Source organism: Oncorhynchus kisutch, linkage group LG15 (assembly GCF_002021735.2).
Source record: "Oncorhynchus kisutch isolate 150728-3 linkage group LG15, Okis_V2, whole genome shotgun sequence".
NCBI lineage: Eukaryota > Metazoa > Chordata > Actinopteri > Salmoniformes > Salmonidae > Oncorhynchus > Oncorhynchus kisutch.
In genome coordinates, this window is record NC_034188.2 from 51,189,486 (window position 1) to 51,210,172 (window position 20,687).

Below are 20,687 nucleotides of genomic sequence, written 5' to 3' on the forward strand. Positions count from 1 at the left end.
AGAGGAACGTCAGTAAGGAACGATTGTATCTGAACCATTAGAAAGTGTGCTTGAGTTGAGATGTTGTTTTCTCCATGTTCCCCCCCCCCCCCCCCCCCCCCCCATCATTGCCGATTCATGGATGATGATAGCTTGTTACAAAGGTTCTCCAGGTTCTTGTGCTGGTCCACAGTCAGTTTGATCTCTGTCTTTGAGTGGTCAAGGCCAGAGTTGGGGGAGGAAAAACGGATCCCCATTGCAGCATAGAGGACAATATCTCCTCAAGGTTTTATGGGGTTGGGCAATAATTGGTCCTGTCCTGCAGAAGCCTACATACCCAATGTTTCATAGAAATCTTTGTGTCCATCCATAAGTGTGTAAAACATTTCAGAGGACATCAATCAATAATAAAGGGTATGCAAGGTCTCTTATCGATCACAAATCCCCATCCCTCCCTGAATTGCAAACAACGGTATATGCCCACATTACAAATGCTGCGAATGGAGCATGCCAGTGAAAGGTATGGGTGAGTTCTTGTGTGAATGGGGGTTATCAGCCTTTGTGAGGGCAGTTTGAATTGCCCGCCATGTCCTGGGTGACAAAAGGGGGCCATGATGTTTGGATGAATGGTGACCATGGAGATGAAGGCCCAGGATGTGGGCCACTGTTCGCTGCAGTGCTCCTCGAGACAAGATACAATTGGAGCCGAGGGAGAAAGGGGAATGAAGGCGATTAGAAACGAGAGCAAGAGAAAAAGGACGGACGAAACAAGGAGAGGGAAGGAGCGAGAGAAGAATGCAGGATTTAATAAACACGGAAAACTAACAAGAAAGAGGGAATTCGAAAGGAGTAACAAGAAGGAATGAGATGGTGAGCGAAGGGGGAAAAAGTGACTGACAGAGAGAGAAATGCACATTTAGTGAGCTGTTCCAATGATGTAAGGCACAGTTGGCCTTTCAGGCTCTTTTCCTGGTATGTGTCCTCAGTTCTGTGCTAAGGGATCAGCAATCAATGGCAACTGTCAGTAACCCTGCTGTCTGGCTATTTGCCACAGGGGATTACTAAGTAACATTCAGCTGAGGCTATGAGTAATGCTGGCGAATAAGAGGAGGGCTCTGAACTTTAATGGGCAGGATCAGCGATGTAGACATCCAATGGGAGTTCTCTAACGTCCTCTTTTCTGAAGCATTTTTTTGGCCTACAGCAGTGAATGATTGACAGCAAATGTAACCTAAAGTATATCTCGGCGTAAATCGGTACAGTTCCAGTGTATCTTATTGGGGCTCAGGAGCCTCCGTCTGTGGTTGTGAGCGACTGAGTGAGTCAGCTGTTTTATCTGGGGCACTTTGTTTCTGAGAGGATAGAGACCCACAGGAGCACAGTGGAGTGCGAGATCATGGGAAGAGCTCCCAGCCAGAGGAACTCTCATGCTTTCCACCCACACAGAGTTAGCAGGCTAACCCGGAGCACTTCTGTGTGTTTGATTGTGTCTGTGTGTTCACACATGTGTGTGTGTGTGTGTGTGTCTACCTACCTGCATGTGCATAAATGCATCTTTCTGCATGTAGCCAATGTGTCAATTTTTTTTCTATAAGATGGTACTTTGCTTTGCAAAGGTGTGTGTGTGTTTGAAGATACAGACCCCTGTAGTGTTGTTTTACCCCTCTTTCTTCTTAATTTCTCCAGTCCTCTCCATCCATATCCTGTGTGTGAGTCTGTCATGTTGTTGTTCGACTCTCACTGGAGATTCTCCGCAACGGAGCCCCTGGGTTTCCTCCAGGAAGCCCACCTAAGGGGGCCAGGAGAGGAGAGGAGGTTAGGACGAGGGGGAGTCAACAGCAGAGGGTAGGGACCTAATTGAGGGGGGGGGGGGGGGGGTTGGAGAGGTGTGGAACTGGGCGTGGCCAATGGCGCTGTTTCCAATGAAAATTTCAGAGGCCCCCCCCTTGACCGCAGAGACAAAATACATAGTTAGTTTCCTGCAATCCTACACATTTTGTCACGGGGCTGAGAGAAAACTATTCAGTTTCATAGTTAGTTTCCTGCAATCCTACACATTTTGTCATGGGGCTGAGAGAAAACTATTCAGTTTCATAGTTAGTTTCCTGCAATCCTACACATTTTGTCATGGGGCTGAGAGAAAACTATTCAGTTTCATAGTTAGTTTCCTGCAATCCTACACATTTTGTCATGGGGCTGAGAGAAAACTATTCAGTTTCATAGTTAGTTTCCTGCAATCCTACACATTTTGTCATGGGGCTGAGAGAAAACTATTCAGTTTCATAGTTAGTTTCCTGCAATCCTACACATTTTGTCATGGGGCTGAGAGAAAACTATTCAGTTTCATAGTTAGTTTCCTGCAATCCTACACATTTTGTCATGGGGCTGAGAGAAAACTATTCAGTTTCATAGTTAGTTTCCTGCAATCCTACACATTTTGTCATGGGGCTGAGAGAAAACAATTCAGTTTCATAGCTCATTTCCTGCAATCCTACACATTTTGCATAGCATAAGAGGACAACATAAGCCATCTGAATGACTCAAACATGATAACAAAATCAATGTGAGCCCCATGCCATGACATTTTTTTTGAATTTGTGATTCTCCCCGACTGTCTAGTTTTTATTTATTTTGGTGATTGTTACTTCTCAAAGATGATCTTATTTAAAAACTAAATTTCTCCAATATCATTTCTACATACTTTATATCTGGTTTGAGTTGTTTTTAGGTTTACACTGAAAACATTTGACCATCCCACCGCTACTAAATTAATATAGGCAAAACACTGGAATGGGGCCTTCATTTCCCAGATTTGGGATCGTTCCCCTGGTGACTGTACTATGTGCTTTCTGAATTTGGGGACACTTCTAGAACATGACCTTTACTGATGTTTAGTTTGTATTACCTATACCCGGCATCTGTGGGAATCCAGATTCTCCTATGTACTTTCTTTATTCTAACTGTCTGGTACAACCCTACACCTGCAGCACGGAGAGCGAGCGAGAACTGTTCCACTTCCACCATATTCTAATTAAAGATGAAAGGTTTAATCACAGACTGATAAGCTGCCGGGAGAGGAGGGGAAAGAGCCCACAGTCGACTAGAGGCCTTAAACAGACACTCTTCTGACCTTAGCGATTTCTTTCCATCTCTCTCCCCCCATTTGTCTCCCTCCCTCCATCACTCCCCATCTTCTCAGATAATCGTTGCGCTACATTAGTGTCAGCAGTGGTTCAGGACTGTGGAAGGGCACCACCTTGTCACAAGGCGTTAGTGTGTTATGCCGTTTTGGGGAGTTCTCGTGATCAGTATGTTGCCCTTTAGCCACCCCTCCATAGGCCCAGGCAGACAGGGAGGAAAGGGGCACACACAGGTTTCCTATCACACAAAGCGTGCAATCGTGTTTTATGTCTAAGGTCATTTCCACGTTAAAGGACACATGAGCACCAACATGTTATGTTTATCGGAGCATATCAAATTTGGTGTCAAATGAAAGTGGAGTCAATCTTTTTTAGGGAAATGAAGGCATAGATACATTTTCCATCCCAAAAATGTGGAATAAGCAAAGGCTTTGATTTCTTGTCACACAGAAGGAAAAGGGGTCTTTAAAAAAAAAAAACTCGACTAGAAAAATAGTTGATGTATTACAAATACATCAAAACAATGTTGAAGTAAAGGACCCTGCCAACTAATGTCAATATTAATATTTCATTTTGCAGAAATTATTTTCCTTCTGGAAGTTTTATGAAACATTGCCTAGTTTAAGAAATATTGTCATAGCCTTAGCTTGTTAACTGAGCAAGGCAGTCACACACACTTCATATGAAACGGATGGGGTGGTAAGTGCAGCACAAGGCACACAACTGTTAATCAAAGACCGTACATGTGGAGATGGGTAGAAACTGCTTCTCGAATAGAGATCCCGATCACACTTGGTGACGTCATGGCGACATTGGCTAGCTAAGCTCATGAGCAGAAATATGTCATTGGGTCTACCGGTCGTCTCGCGCCGAACTGAGCACATGCTGGCCGTCAAATTTAATGTCGTTTTTAACTAATGAAAACTTGTCTGCTTATCACTTTCACGAGGTTGGAGTCATAACATGTTCAACTGCTTAAGATATTGACTCGACTCTAGATTGTGCCTTTAGGTTTCGAGAACAATTAACAGCTAAGGAAGAATTTTTCACATCTCTCATTGACTTCCCAAATCCCTGCCTGGTCTGTTTCTCAATTGTTCCCGGAAGTCTCGCAGTGTTGCGCTTCTGGGTTTAGAAACTATGTGACTTAGCTAGCTTGGTAAAGCATTAATTATCTAGCAAGATGATGAACAAATACTTCAATTCACTCAGTTTACAGGCAGCTGCTTCATATTTGTTTTGAATCCATTGTGATTTAATTATAATGTTTCTAGCTGAGCTATTTATTTAGTTGTGGCCATCTGGCTATTATCAACAAGGACTTGGTACAAATTCTAGCTAGCTATCATTAGTATAGCCCTATGTGGCAGTGTGTAAATGACCTCAAATGAGTGCAGGAAATGCAGAAATGTATGAATGCTGAAAATGACTTTTGGTTGAATTGAACAGCTTTAACAGAGTAGAGAAAGACCCATTTGAAATCACTTCAAATGTGTCACATGATATTTTGATGCTGGAGAGACAAAGCAGGTGCGGGGAGTATAACATTTAATAAAGACGGACATGGAACGAGACAGGAGCAGCGTTAGCAAAAAAATACTAAAGACAAAAACAATACAATATAGCAGCGGGGAATAGAGCTGGGGAACTGACAAATATAGGGGAGGAAATGTGAGTCCAATAACGCTGATGTGCGTGACGAGGGAAGGCAGGTGTGCGTGATGGGTGGCAGGAGTGCGTGATGCAGGGCAACCTGGCGCCCTCAAGCGCCAGGAGGAGGAAAGAGCGGGAGCAGACGTGACACAAATGTATGTGTTGCCACCCTAGCGTCACGCACTACCCATAAAGCAAATGTAGAACTTGTATTATAAAAAAACATAAAATACCGTCATACCGTCCAAATATATATTTTTAATTCTCTGGCCATATTGCCCAGCCCTAGTGTCTGACCCTTCATTTCTTTCCCTCATGAGGTAGACCTACCAATTTAGCTCGTGTTAGCTAGTGTTTTCACTGGTAACAATTTTATTTATGAATTAAGTGATTCAAATGCATCACGCTATTACCAAATCGGTAACAGAGTGACGAAAAATCATTAACAGAACGACATCGATTGAAATAGCTACAATGGGAAATCATAATACAAGAATCATCTCAGTGCATAAAATAGAAAAATAGTTAAAAAAAAACCATAACATATCTAACCATATCATGAAAGAAACAAAGTCTAGGAGGGAACAGTACATTGTTTGCTGCCTCCAGCCTTTCAGGGGATGAACTGTTTCAGTTTCACCGACCCAATATTTGAGGACAAAACGTACGGAAAAGGCAGTAATTGGGAATCTCTACACAATCAATCTAGCTAGCTATGCAGTCCCGTTACGTGGCTTAAGCTAGTTTATCTATTTATGCAGGCCTACTTACTTAGCTATCAAGCCATATAGGCTGTCATTGTGAAGTACCAATTTGTTCTTGACTGACTTGCCTAGTTAAATAAAGGTTAAATAAAAATAAAATATAGCTAGCTCGCTAAGTCCTTTAGCTAGCTAGAACCTAAACGGAAATGGAGCCTTGAACTGTAGCTAGCTAGCTGCTGGAAGGATGTCATGTTATCACCTGGACAAGTGGGTGGGTGGCAGACCTTTCCCCCAACATTTTATTTTCAGCTTTGGTGGCTACTGCTATTGGGATTAGCTACCAAGAAATGTGACTCCCTAAGCTACCCATTTAATCAATCTTAGTTGTCAATCAAAATGTATTTGGCATCGATCAAGTGAACAGGCAGGCAAGCTGTAAATCCCACTTAATTGTGGGTTATTATGGGATTGGGGGCAGGTTGCAGGAGGCCGAGCAGGCTACTATATCCCATCGTATTCACTGTGTAATTTTGACCGTCAGGCTGAAAAAGTTAAGGGGGTTTATCTACCATCCCCTGTGCAACATTTTTGCTCATCTGGCTGAGGCTAACATCATCCTTGTTGTTGTGCAAAGGCAACTGAGTGAGAGAGAGCCTACCTTGTGGTTGTTTGATCAATAGGACTGTACATTTCCCAGAAGTAAGACTCCCATGGTATTTTATATATTCGCAAAGAAATATTCAGGTTTCTTCTTGTGACTTTTGCTCCTGCTTTCTAAACATAGTCACGCTGTTCTGCTGCATGTAAATGATCCAGTGCAGTGCAACAGTAATTGCAAAGTGAATGGCACATGCTTGTATGGCATGGCCTATTTGCATGATAGGCCTACTCTAGCTGTGATTGGTTATGGAGCACCAGTCTGTTTGAGTCCTGACCTGGACAACACTGCAGTGTCTTAATTGCCCAAACACATGGCAGGTTCCCTATTCATATTACTGCAGAATTTTCACAAATACCCGACTCAGCGTAATTTCATGAATGTATGAAAACATGGAAAAATAGCGTATCTACAGTGCGTTCGGAAAGTATTCAGACCCCTGGACTTTTTCCACATTTTGGTACGTTACAGCCTTATTCTAAAATTGATTAAATCGTTTCCCCCCCACAATCTACACACAATATCCCATAATGACAAAGCAAAAACAGCTTTTTTGACATTTTTGTAAATGTAAAAAAACAAAAAATGTATAATATCACATTTACATAAGTATTCAGACCCCTTACTCAGTACTTTGTTGAAGCACCTTTGGCAATGATTACAGCCTCGAGTCTTGGGTATGACGCTACAAGCTTGGCACACCTGTATTTGGGGAGTTTGTCCCATTCTTCTCTGCAGATCCTCTAAAGCTCTGTCAGGTTGGATGTGAAGCGTCACTGCACAGCTATTTTCAGGTCTCCAGAGATGTTCGATCTGGTTCAAGTCTGGGCTCTGGCTGGACCACTCAAGGACATTCAGAGACTTGTCACGAAGCCACTCCTGCGTTGTCTTTGCTGTGTGCTTAGTGTCATTGTCCTGTTGGTAGGTGAACCTTCGCCCCAATCTGAGGTCCTGAGTGCTCTGGAGCAGAATTTCATTAAGTTTCATTTCAGGACATTTCTCTGTTCATCTTTCCCTCAATCCTGACTAATCTCCCAGTCCCAGCCGTTGAAAAACATCCCCACAGCATGATGCTGCCACCACTATGCTTCACCGTAGGGATAGTGCTGTGTTTCCTCCAGACGTGTCATTCAGGCCAAATAGTTCAATCTTGGTTTCATCAGACCAGAGAATCTTGTTTCTCATGGTCTGAGTCTTTAGGTGCGTTTGGGCAAACTTCAATCAGGCTGTCATGTGCCTTTTACTGAGGATTGGCTTCCGTCTGGCCAGTCTACCATAAAGGGCTGATTGGTGGAGTGCTGCAGAGATGGTTGTCCTTCTGGAAGGTTCTCCTATCAACACAGAGGAACATTGGAGCTTTGTCAGAATGAACATCGGGTTCTTGGCCACCTCCCTGACCAAGGCCCTTCTCCCCCGATTGCACAGTTTGGGCAGGCGGCCAAAAGCTCAAGGAAGAGTCTTTGTGGTTCTAAACTTCTTCCATTTAAGGAGGCCACTGTGTTCTTGGGGACCTTCAATGCTGCAAAACATTTTCGGTACCCTTCCCCAGATCTGTGCCTTCGACACAATTCTGTTTCGGAGCTCTACGGACAATTCATTCGACCTCATGGCTTGGTTTTTGCTCTGGCATGCACTGTCAACTGTAGGACCTTTTCAATAGACAGGTGTGTGCCTGTCTATTGGACAAATCATGTCCAATCAATTGAATTAACCACAGGTGGAGTCAAATTAAGTTGCAGAAACATCTCAAGGATAATCAATGGAAGCAGGATGCACCTGAGATCAATTTTGAGTCTCATAGCAAAGGCTCTGAATACTTGTGTAAAAATATATTTCTGTTTAAATTTTTTATATATTTCCAAGAAATGCTAAAAAACGGTTTTAGTATTGTCATTACGGGCTATTGTGTAGATTGGTTGATGATGAAAAAAATAGCATTTAATATATTTTAGTATAAGTTTATAATGTAACAAGATGTGGAAAAAGTCAAGGATTCTGAATACTTTTCCGATGCACTGTAAAGTATGTGCTTGCTTGTCACAATAGTAAAAGCGGCATATTCTTCCCAAGATGCACTATGCAGATATCGCTCAGCTATTTCCTGGACGTGAAAATATTAATAGTTAGCCTAATTTCAGTGTATGTGACAAAATAGCCTAGTATAGTGTAGAGAATCATTGTAACATGGTCATCGAAATATATTTTCCACAACCAATAATATTGTATTTTCAGCCGTTTGAAGCTGGTGTACAAAACCGAAAGGAAAAGACGCAAAAACTATACTTAATAACAGGACATATAGAAATAGTCCACATAGAACAGATCTACAGCTTCTTAGACTTGCTTTCAATGAGAATGACAGGTCTATAACTGACATTTCTATGTGAATTTGCTCGGGTCGCCCAAAAAGTTAAATATTGCGACTTTAATAGGATTTGATGGTGCTAAATGTGTGTCAGCTCCTCTTTTGTGGCCTGCTTTAAAAGCTCAAACAGTCCGAACGGCCCTGAGATTATCTAGAAGGGCGTTCCATGTGCGTGGGAGGATAAGACACTGTCCCCCATTGAGCGGCGCTGGGTCCTTGGGGCATGAGGCAGTTTGGACGTAGGGTGCGTGTAGTAGTCACAAACCACAGTTGCAGTAGAGCATAGTACAGTAGAGTACATTAAAGAAAAGTAGAGTACAGAAGATTAGAGCACACGAGTAGAGTACAGTATAATATAATAAACGCTATTGTACTGTACTCTTCTTTACTGTAATGCACTATGCTCTACTGTACTGCACTCTACTCCTGTACTGTACTCTATTGTGCTGTACTGTGATGCCCAAACTTGTGAAACATAGACGTCTATGATTGGTACAGATTTGGTCCGGTCTGGACCAAGCAAATTTGGTCTTGTTTGGGTTGGAGGTCATTAGAATTATATTGTGCAGAATAACACCGAAACTTCAGGATATTATATTTTTATACCCTTTTGTGTACTTATTCAGGATACATCACCATGAAAGAATGACATTCATACACTATACAAAAATAAAAATGAAATCTGCAACAATTTCAGATATTTTACTGAGTCACAGTTTATATAAGGAAATCAGTCTATTGAAATCAATTTAATTAGGCCCTAATCTATGGATTTCACATGACTGGGAATATGACTGGGAATTTCACATGACTGGGAATGTATATAAGGTCACAGATACCTTTAAAAAAAAGGTAGGGGCATGGATCAGAAAACCCGTCAGTATCTGGTGTGAGCACCATTTGCCTCATGCAGCGCGACATCTCCTTCACATAGAGTTGCTCAGGCTGTTGATTGTGGCCTGTGGAATATTGTCCCACTTCTCTTCAATGGATGTGCGAAGTTGCTGGATATTGGCGGAAACTGGAACACACTGTCGTACACGTTGATCCAGAGCATCCCAAACATGCACAATGGGTGACATTTCTGGTGAGTATGCAGGCCATGGAAGAACTGGGACATTTTCAGCTTCCAGGAATTGTGTATGGATCCTTGTGACATGGGGCTGTGCATTATCATGCTGAAACATGAGTTGATGGAGGCGGATGAAGGACACGACAATGGGCCTCAGGATCTCGTCACGGTATCTCTGTGCATTCAAATCGCCATTGAAAAAATGCAATTGTGTTAATTTTCTGTAGCTTATGCCTGCCCATACCAAAACCCCACCGCCACCCTGGGGCACTCTGTTCACGAAGTCGACATAAGCAAACCGCTTGCCCACACGACTCCATACACGCTGTCTGCCATCTGCCCGGTACAGTTGAAACCGGGATGCATCCGTGAAGAGGGCACTTCTCCAGCCTGCCACTGTTCTCTGGCAACCGCTCTGGTGGACATTCCTGCAGTCAGCATGCCAATTGCATGCTCACTGTCAGGTGGATTAGTTATCTTTGCAAAGGAGAAATGTTCACTAACAGTGATGTTAACACATTTGTGGGAGAAATAAGCTTTTTGTGGATATGGGACATTTCTGGGATCTTTTATATCAGTTCATGAAACGTGGGACCAAACGTGGGATCATTCTGTTACTGGTGTTGATCCACTTCCCTACCTGTAGTTCAAAACCCAAAAGAGGTTATTTCAAACTCAAGGTGTCATTATACAGTTGAAGCTGGAAGTTTACATACACCCTGGCCAAATACATTTAAACTCAGTTTTTCACAATTCCTGACATTTAATCGTAATAAAAAGGCTCTGTCTTAGGTCAGTTAGGATCACCACTTATTTTAAGAATGTGAAATGTCGGAATAATAATATTTATTTCAGCTTTTATTTTTTAAATTTTATTTCATTGTATTCCTAGTGGGTCAGAAGTTTACATACACTCAATTAGTATTTGGGTAGCATTGCCTTTAAATTGGTTAACTTGGGTCAAACGTTTCGGGTAGCCTTCCTCAAGCTTCCCACAATAAGTTGGGTGAATTTTGGCCCATTCCTCCTGACAGAGCTGGTGTAAGTCAGCTATGTCAGGAGGAAAACATACAAACCTCCTTGCTCGCAACACGCTTTTTCAGTTCTGCCCTCAATCTATAGGATTGAGGTCAGGGCTTTGTGATGGCCACTCCAAGGCCTTGACTTTGTTGTCCTGAAGCCATTTTGCCACAACTTTGGAAATATGCTTGGGGTCATTGTCCTTTTGGAAGACCCTTTTGCGACCAAGCTTTAACTTGATGTCTTGAGATGTTGCTTCAATATATCCACATCATTTTCCCTCCTCGTGATGCCATCTATTTTGTGAAGTGCACCAGTCCCTCCTGCAGCAAAGCATCCCCATAACATGATGCTGCCACCCCCGTGCTTCACGTTTGGGATGGTGTTCTTCGGCTTGCAAGCCTCCCCCTTTTTCCTCCAAACATAACGATGGTCATTATGGCCAAACAGTTCTATTTTTGTTTCATCAGACCAGAGGATATTTGTCCAAAAAGTATGATCTTTGTCACTATGTGCAGTTGCAAACCGTAGTTTGGCTTTTTTTAATGGCGGTTTTGGAGGAGTGGCTTCTTCCATGCTGAGCGGCCTTTCAGGTTATGTTGATACAGGACTCGTTTTACTGTGGATATAGATACTTTTGTACCTGTTTCCTCCAGCATCTTCACAAGGTCCTTTACTGTTGTTCTGGGATTGATTTGCACTTTTCGCACCAAAGTATGTTCATCTCTAGGAGACAGAACGCGTCTCCTTCCTGAGTGGTATGATGGCTGCGTGGTCCCATGGTGTTTATGCTTGCGTACTATTGTTTGTACAGATGAACGTGGTACCTTCAGGCATTTGGAAATTGATCCCAAGGATGAAACAGAACTGTGGAGGTCTACAATTATTTTTCTGAGGTCTTGGCTGATTTATTTTGATTTTCCCATGATGTCAAGCAAAGAGGCACTGAGTTTGAAGGTAGGCCTTGAAATACATCCACAGGTACACCTCCTATTGACTCAAATGATGTCAATTAGCCTAACATAAGCTTCTAAAGCAATGACATCATTTTCTGGAATTTCCCAAGCTGTTTAAAGGCACAGTCAACTTAGTGTATGTAAACTTCTGACCCACTGGAATTGCGATACAGTGAATTATAAGTGAAGTAATCTGTCTGTAAACAATTGTTGGAAAATGACTTGTGTCATGCACAAAGTAGATGTCCTAACCGACTTGCCAAAACTATAGTTTGTTAACAAGAAATTTGTGGAGTGGTTGAAAAATGGGTTTTATTGACTCCAAACTAAATATATGTAAACTTCTGACTTAAACTGTAGCTGATGACCAAATTCTTTCTGCAGACATCTTTGAGTCTTAATTCGGGGGAGTAGATATTGGTCACATAAAAAACAGAGGGAGATTTTACTGTCATTCTGTTACCGAACTTTGCATCTGCACCGTTCCTCAAGTGAATGTGTTTTAGTAGAATGTTCAGTGGCAATTGTTAAAGGTAGACGTCTGCATATAGGTGTGTGGTTTGTTAAAGCAATCAGAGGATTTTGCTTGGCGTACATTTTAAAGTGAAAACGTGAGTCATTGTCACTCTGTAACCGTGGAATTGCCTCTAACACACGTATTTGTGTGCACGCTCACGCGATAAGTGCACACACACAAAAAGAACATTTAGCGAATAGTGGTGGCATGTGGTGATCTATTTGTAACTGGAAGCTTGCTCAATGCACTTTTACCTCCAAATTATTACCTACTTAGTGATGGATCTTTTTTTTTTTACCTAGTGGATTTCAACTCGGAGCACAGATACTCAGGGATTGGACACTGATATGTTGTCAATGAAGTCCAGGGACAGCTGGATCTTTTTAAAAGCAATCATAAGTACATCTAGGTAGCACAGGTGACAGTGGACTCATCCCATTACGCACGCACACACACACACACACACACACACACACACACACACACACACACACACACACACACACACACACACACACACACACACACACACACACACACACACACACAGCTTTACCACTGACCCATCTTTACCTTCCCCCACCCTTTTACAGCTCCATAACGTATCGCTCAGAGTTGTTATGGCTGTTAGACGACTGTGTGACAGAGGACATCATATCCTTTTTAAGGGTAGAAGATAAGGTGGATGTTCATAGCCCATTCTCTAGCACAGCGGTCGACACATCCACATCCCTTATCTGTCCCGGTTCCAGGCCAGGCCCAGGGCTGGCGGGCCTCTGCTTGCGGATGGCTTGCCTGGCGTTATCGATCGGCCCAACACGTCTTGCCATCCCGCCACCACTTAGCTAATGATGTCAGTGCAATCACCGCGCAGCAGGGAAAACGGTCATAAAACCCGCAAGCGCCGCCCCCCGGGAAGATGGATGGGGCGCTCCGTGGACAGGAGTCATGTGCCACTCGACTACGCCCGCTTCAAACTGTCTCTCCTCTCTCTTATCTCTTTCCTCTCCCCTTTCTCCTCTCTCGCCCTCGCGCTTTAGGGTCTCTCAGACCATCCTGTGCAAATACCCTGTATTTAGAAGTCTCTACTTTGTTGTTGATATGTTCAAGAATACATTTTTGAATGATCGCTGTGAGATGCCAATGTAGTGGCAGCAAATAACACGTTGTCACGGCAGATCCATTATTACCCCAAGGAAGTAACCCTGACAGGCCTTTGCTTTAGGCTAGCTGTGGTGTTGGGGAGGTGGTGTGGCTCATCTATTGAGGGAAATGATCTTTCAGTACCCCGATTTCCCAGGATACAGCAGGACTCCCAGGGTCCAAAGCTCTTACGTCACAGTTCATTTCCTGTTTAGTTTGGAGGATTTGGAGCGCCACCATTTTGTAGCGGCCCCGTGATAACGGAAGAACTTGTGACTTGGTTGATGGAGCAAGTAAAACATCACATTAGCGAGTAGATTCTAGGTCAAAGACTGAAGGCAGATAATGGCAGGACCGTCTTTTGCAAAGTGGTTCATCATTGGAGTTCACCCCCATGCCAGGGAGGGCACCTCGTTGAGCTGAAGCTCAGATCTAGACATTGGGTACAGTTGCATGCACACAATAATGCAATTATAGTGGATAGTCAGATTAATATAATAGCTAGTTCGATTAAAACGTTTACAGGCTTTGCAAGAACGATTCCATCCTTTTACATGGACACTGTTTACATGGACACACCTGAAATCAGGCTACTTGATGGCGCTCTTATAAATACAGAAAATCGGCGATCAGAATAAATGTCATGCCACAGCGACCATGTTATTTAAGGGAAGCTGATTTGTTCGGAAGTTCGGGAGTTCGGACATATATCAAGTTATGTGAGCTATTTCTTTTTTGTGTGTGAATTTTATACCTTTTTCATGGTATCCAATTGTTTAGTAGCTACTATCTTGTCTCATCGCTACAACTCCCGTATGGGCTCGGGAGAGACGAAGGTTGAAAGTCATGCGTCCCCCGATACACAACCCAACCGAGCCGCACTGCTTCTTAACACAGCGCCATCCAACCCGGAAGCCAGCCGCACCAATGTGTCGGAGGAAACACTGTGCACCTGGCAACCTTGGTTAGCACGCACTGCGCCCGGCCCGCCAAAGGAGTCACTGGTGCGGGATGAGACAAGGATTTCCAAACCCTCCCTAACCCGGACGACGCTAGGCCAATTGTGCGTCGCCCCACGGACCTCCCGGTCGTGGGAGGTCCATGTGAGCTATTTCAAAGATGCATTCTTTCCGTTTCTCCAAAACTCATTTCACTTACACAAAAGAGGGAGGCCGGAACTCCGATTTTAAGGGGTTTACATTTCCTAATAATTTGAAAGATTGCTCAGAAAACCAGGTGTTTTAATCGGCGTATGCTTTTTCCGATTTTGACCTAATGCCGATTTTAAGATAAGCCTAGTAAGGTGTTTACATGACCAATGCCATACGCTGCCTACTGCCATACTTAGTTTAGCAAATGATTAGTGTGCATGTAAACGTACTCATTGTCTGGTTCAAGGGAGGAAAATGACCAGAACTCTGTTGTCTCTATTTGAGGTTATTTTCCACCATGGCTTGAACATGGCTGAAGAATGAAAACATCCCCGTGGGACGGTTGTTTTGAAATGTGGAGCGGGCTGTTCAGGGTGCCAGCAAGCTTCCACGCTGTGGCTTGGATTAGTCACCACCATGCAGGGGAACAAAACAGAGGCCTCGTCACCCAATCAGGTTAAAGGTGGGTCAGAATGCTGTCCGTCTGGTTGGGATGAGCTAGGCCTGTTGTTGTTCTATTCCACTGTGACTGACTGGTTTGATGACGGGAGGGTGTGATGACGAGAGAGCGAGGTATGGGGAGTTGATATAAACATGTCTGGTTTGTCACGTTGCTTTGGGTGTAGGTCAGTTGCCTGTTTGTGTGGAGGTTTTATATTCATGTTATTTTGTGACTAGCCTGCCCTTGAACCAGAGATTGCAGGAATTATACATTGGTGCACATAGTGTCTTCGGAAAGTATTCAGACTCCTTGACTTTTTCCACATTTTGTTATGTTACAGCCTTATTCTTAAATGGATTAAATACATTTAAAAAATCCTCATCAATCTACACACAACACCCCATAATGACGAAGAGAAAATTGAGAAACTGAAATTCCTCATGTAAATAAATATTCAGACCCTTTGCTATGAGACTTAAAATTGAGCTCGAGTGCATCCTGTTTCCTTTGGTCATCCTAGAGATGTTTCTACAACCTGATTGGAGTCCACTTGTGGTCAATTCAATTGTCTGGACATAATTTGGACAGGCACACACCTGTCTAAACCAAGCCATGAGGTCGAAGAAATTGACCGTAGAGCTCCGAGACAGGATTGCATCGAGGCATAGATCTGGGGAAGGGTACCAAAACATTTCTGTAGCATTGAAGGTCCCCAAGAAAAACAGTGGCCTCCATCATTCTTAAATGGAAGAAGTTTGGAACCACCAAGACTCTTCCTAGAGCTGGCCTCCTGGCCAAACTGAGCAATCGGGGGAGAAGGGCCTTGGTCAGGAAGGTGACCAAGTACCCGATGGTCACTCTGACAGAGCTCCAGAGTTCCTCTGTGGAGATGGAGGAGACTTCTAGAAGGACAACCATCTCTGCAGCACTCCACCAATCAGGGCTTTATGGTAGAGTGGCCAGACGGAAGCCTCATCAGTAAAAGGCACATGACAGCCAGCTTGGAGTTTGCCAAAAGGCAGCTAAAGGACTCTCAGGTCATGAGAACCAAAATTGAACTATTTGGCCTGAATGCCAACAGTCACGTCTGGAGGAAACCTGGCACCATCCCTACGGTGAAGCATGGTGGTGGCAGCATCATGCTGTGGGGATGGCAGGGACTGGGAGACTAGTCAGGATTGAGAGAAAGATGAACAGAGAAAGTACAGATAGATCCTTGATGTAAACAGGACCTCAGACTGGGGTGAAGGTTCACCTTCCAACAGGACAATGACCCTAAGCACACAGCCAAGACTACACAGGAGTGGCTTCGGGACAAGTCTCTAAATGCTCTTGAGTGATCCAGCCAGAGCCCAGACTTGAACCCGATCAAATATCTCTGGAGAGACTTGAAAATAGCTGTGTAGAAAATAACGCTACCCATCCTGGATGATCCTGACAGAGCTTGAGAGGATCTGCAGAGAACAATGGGAGAAACTCTCTAAATACAGGTGTGCCAAGCTTGTAGCATCACACCCACGACTCAAGGCTGTAATCGCTGCCAAAGATGCTTCAACAAGGTACTGAGTAAAGGGTCTGAATACATATGTATATATGATATTTTCAGGATTTGTTTTTCTTTCAGAAATGTCTAAAAGCCTTTTGTAGGTTTGTCGTTGTGGGGTATTGTGTGTAGATGGATGAGGGGGAAAAACGATTTAATCCATTTTAGTATTGGGCTGTAACCTAACAAAATGTGGAAAAAGTGAAGGGGTCTGAATACTTTCCGAAGGCCCTATGTACATACTCATATACACATAGCTTTTTACACTCAGTTTTACACTGATAATAGAGGGCCATTGAGTGCACATAGTTACGTACTCGTGCTAAGTCATCTTTACATCTTATAGTGCCCACTACTGGAAAGTCCCACTATGTTGCCATAGCAGAACAGTTTCTGGGAAGTTATGCAATGCTTAGTACACACACATCCAACTTATGTAGCTCTGAACCCAATAACACATCCATGGGGCCTCTCCCACCATCACTGGGGTCAGAGTTCGTAGGAGACATGGACGGACGATATCATGGCCCCCTTGGGATTTGGCAGTCCTCATGGGTCGGGATGTAATTCCGGAATAAGGGCGGGAAGTGGTGGTGGAGGGGGGAGGAGCAGCTCGCTGTTTCTCAGAGTTTGTCAGGTTTGGGCTGCACTCTAAAGGCGTCGACATGCTTCAGTTCGGCTGGCGACTAGCCGAAGTCGGCACGGCGAACTGAACGAGTGTACTCGCATACTCACTTAAAAGACATTCGCTTGAAAAACTTGAAAAAGGTGGCAATAGTACTACTGTTTGTCCATTTTGAGACACAGGTGCATCAAAACAGTCTGAATTAATCCAAGATCTCAAGATTAATTTTGACGTTTCAGCCGAGGAAATCTTAGTCGTGCAATTTTACATCTAACTAAGATGTTTGGGGCAGTATTTCTAATTGAAAAAATGTGCATGAAAACGAGTTGTCTTTCAATTGAACGACAACAAAGACTTTACTGAAGAATCCCTACTGTTGACCAATAGCCGATGAAGGGGCGTAGACTTGCCTCACACTTTTTTTGTGTGTTTGCCTGAGCAACCAATTAAAACCTTACCAAAACAAACAAAAATGTCATCATAATATATGCACAAACTCTTAACGAACTATTTCAGCTGAACTGTGTGTGTTTGTGTGTGTGTGAGAGAGAGGGGGGAGAGAGTGTCTGTAGGGATATTTGACGTAATGAGCATTTGCGTTTTGTGCAGACCCTCTGGTTCTTACTGGGATCCTATAACCTCTAACCCCTGACCTCTAAGGCCCAGAGGAGCAGTGATGACTAGATGGCCATGCTAGAAAGACAAAAAAGTATAATAAAACGTGCAAGTGCCCATACTATTTATTAGTTGAGGGTTCGGGTTAGTAAATGTTAGCGACAGGGACAGGGTTCAGATTTGCCATGAAAAGCATGCTTAGGAAGCCAGCCGTGTCTCACTCCTCCTCTATGACGTAATTGACCTGCTTCCAGGACTATGTCTGCACAGCTTGGTCTCCAGTTTGTTTTGTTTGTTCTTTTATCATCTATTTTCTGTTGTGTTGTTTGGAGGGTGGGGGAGTTGTTGTTTTGCATGCTGCAGGGGATGTTGATGGCTCAGACTGCTGTAGGGCTGAAAGGGACTGTGGGGCTGTGGCCTGTGCTCTAGGGGCTGGCTGATGTACCATGGTAAATAATGCAACGTAATCACAGAAGGGAGAGCGAGCGAGAGAGCGAGCGAGAGAGCGAGCGAGAACGCAGGTGTGCTGTAAAAGCCTGCGGCGGAGGACACAAACTGAAAATGGACAAGCGAGCGAGGGAAGGAACGAGAGGAGAAAACTGATTATACACGCCAAACCTTCAGATCACACACACACACACACACACACACACACACACACACACACACACACACACACACACACACACACACACACACACACACACACACACACACACACACACACACACACACACACACACACACCATTCGTGTGTTGTATCCTGGGGCTAAAGACAGGATTTGATAGAGCTATTATTACTATCTCCTGGATGTGTTTGTTAAGAGGTCTCTCAAATTCAGCTCATAGAAACAAGGCGGAGGAGAAGCGAGGGATGGGGTTTTGTCCTCTAATCTGCCGGCAGATCGGGACTGATGGACTTCAGCAGAATGGCTTCAGTGAATTACCGTTCCAGCCATGGGCAAATCCCTCCTATCAGATATGATCTCTCCCCTCCTAGTCCCTCTCTCTTTTGCTTTCCTACATCAGTCCGCCTCTTGGCGTTATCTCTCCATCTCTACCTCTCCTTTGTTCCGCTCTCTCCCTTTCTCATCTCGGCCTCTAGTTGAGTCTTTATCTCTATATCATTCTACTCACGCGTTCTCATTCCCACCTCTCTCTGTTTTTATTTCTTCCTTTTTGTATGTGGGCCTGTGTGGTGTTAGTGATGTCTCTTTCAGCCAAATATCTCTCTGGGCCATTTCTTCTCTTCTATCCATGGCAGGAAATGCTTCCGTTTGAGAGGTTGAAACGGAGCTTCACAGATGAAGTTATGTGGATTCATACAGTCTTCTCATCAGTCCTACTAACTCTTGTCTTCTGATCCAGTCAGTGTGTGTTTGAACTACGGTAAAACTGATACTTCAGGGCTTTGGCAATGAGGCCCTTTATCCACTTCCCCAGGGTCAGATGAACTAGTGGATACTATTTTTAGCATTTTGGTAGATAGACTTGCAGTCATTGTGCTAACGCTAGTTAGCATTGGATAGCGAAACTACATATAACTTACTTCATACTGGACACAGCGACATAAAAATGGTATCCACAACTTCATCTGATTTTAGGGAAGTAGATAAAGTCCTGAAGTATCCCTTTATCAGGACATACCAGTTTCTGAGGCGGTGGCAATTTTACCAGGCCCAGTGGTGTAATCCATTGATGAAGTAACATCCTGTCTCAGTGACGGAGGTACTACCTGTGTTTAGGCGAGGGTGTGTGTGTGTGTGTGCCTGTGTGTACATGTTTTAATTTCCAAGCTAGCCTGAGGGAGGGAATGTGACCTGGCATGGCAAACACGCTGAAGCAAAACTTTGCCCTCTGACCCCCTGATGTCTGAACAGCACCTTCAAACGGCGGCAGCCACATAAAGCCGACACGGCCACGGCTCCAGAGTGAAATATGGCAGCCGACGTCAGCCGCCCAGCCCCGCTGACCTGCTGTTCCCTCTGCGACCTTTAACCGTCACCAGCCAGCTAATTCCAGGTGGCACAGACAGAGTCCCTAGTTGTGACAAGTGCTGCGTGTAATAACGACACAAACTGCTTGTTTCTCCGAGGTCACAGGTTATCAAACACCTTTTGTCAATGGTGACATTAAATGGGTGGTTGTATCTTTGGGGGTGAGTAGTAGCCTCAGCCTTGGTTGTCAAATATGACATTGTGTAGACGATGTCATTATAAAGGCTGTTACTGCTTGTTATTGGTATGAGGGAGGTTGCCAGGGACGACCCGCCATGTTGCGCACATCCACGCCCCCCTGTTGTCTTGTCGAGGTGTCTGCCCGCTCCGAAAGCGGCCGCCTGAGCATGACGCTAATCTCCTTGGCATATAAAGGACACGCAGAAGGAATTTGTGTAGCTTGCCACTGGAAGAAAAGGAAGAATGACGAAATCTTTTGAGCAGGTTGACAGATAAGGCTCTTCTCCTTTCTGTGTGGCGGTTTTAAGCCACGTTAAGCTGCTTAATTAGTCATAATCTACAGGCCCCAGGCTGAGGCGGAACTAATGAAGTTTAAAGACGCAAATCCCATCCCACCATCACCGGCGTTGCCGCCCGCCCGCCGCCTGGAATTGGACATGACTGGAGGAGTGATGGAGAGACCCAGAAGGAGGGAGGGAGGGAGGAAGGAAGGAAGGAAGAGGAGGGAGCAGGGACAGCACAAGGAGACAGAATGCGTAGGTGGAGTGAGAGGATGATAAAAATGGTCATGGTTTTGATAGGATAGTTGTCCCATTGGCTATTTAGGCACCACACCAAACCTTGTATGATCATTTCATACAGCGTACATACAGTAACCCTTTCTGTGTTGTGAGTGATGCTGCCCTGGGGCTGTGGCTGCCCTGCTCTCCCCTCCCCCCATGGTGGAAGTGCTTCTCCTGTTAGTGACACACTTCCTGCCTTTCTCGTCTGACCCAAAGGCTGCCCTGGCCCTGCCCACTGGTGTGTGAGTGTTTGTCATATTCTCCATTCCCTGGGGCTGCTCTCTCCTCTATCTCTACCCACTGTAGGCCTAACTAGGTCTCAGCCCATTGTCCCATCTGCCCCCCCCACTGTGTATCATAAGG

At 44.3% G+C, this 20,687-nt stretch overlaps 1 protein-coding gene across 2 annotated transcripts in view; it reads left to right on the forward strand.

Annotated features, from left to right (window-relative positions):
- Positions 1-20,687, forward strand: part of arhgap35a (Rho GTPase activating protein 35a) — an 84,275-nt gene that overhangs the window by 8,656 nt on the left and 54,932 nt on the right. Inside the window, exon 1 of one of the 2 annotated variants that reach the window (XM_031790470.1) lies at positions 14,285-14,821. The exons of the other annotated variant lie outside the window; for it this stretch is intronic. The gene's annotated coding sequence lies outside the window, so the exon portion shown is untranslated. Of the gene's footprint in view, positions 1-14,284; positions 14,822-20,687 lie in introns of those variants that run through there. 2 annotated transcript variants of the gene reach the window in all.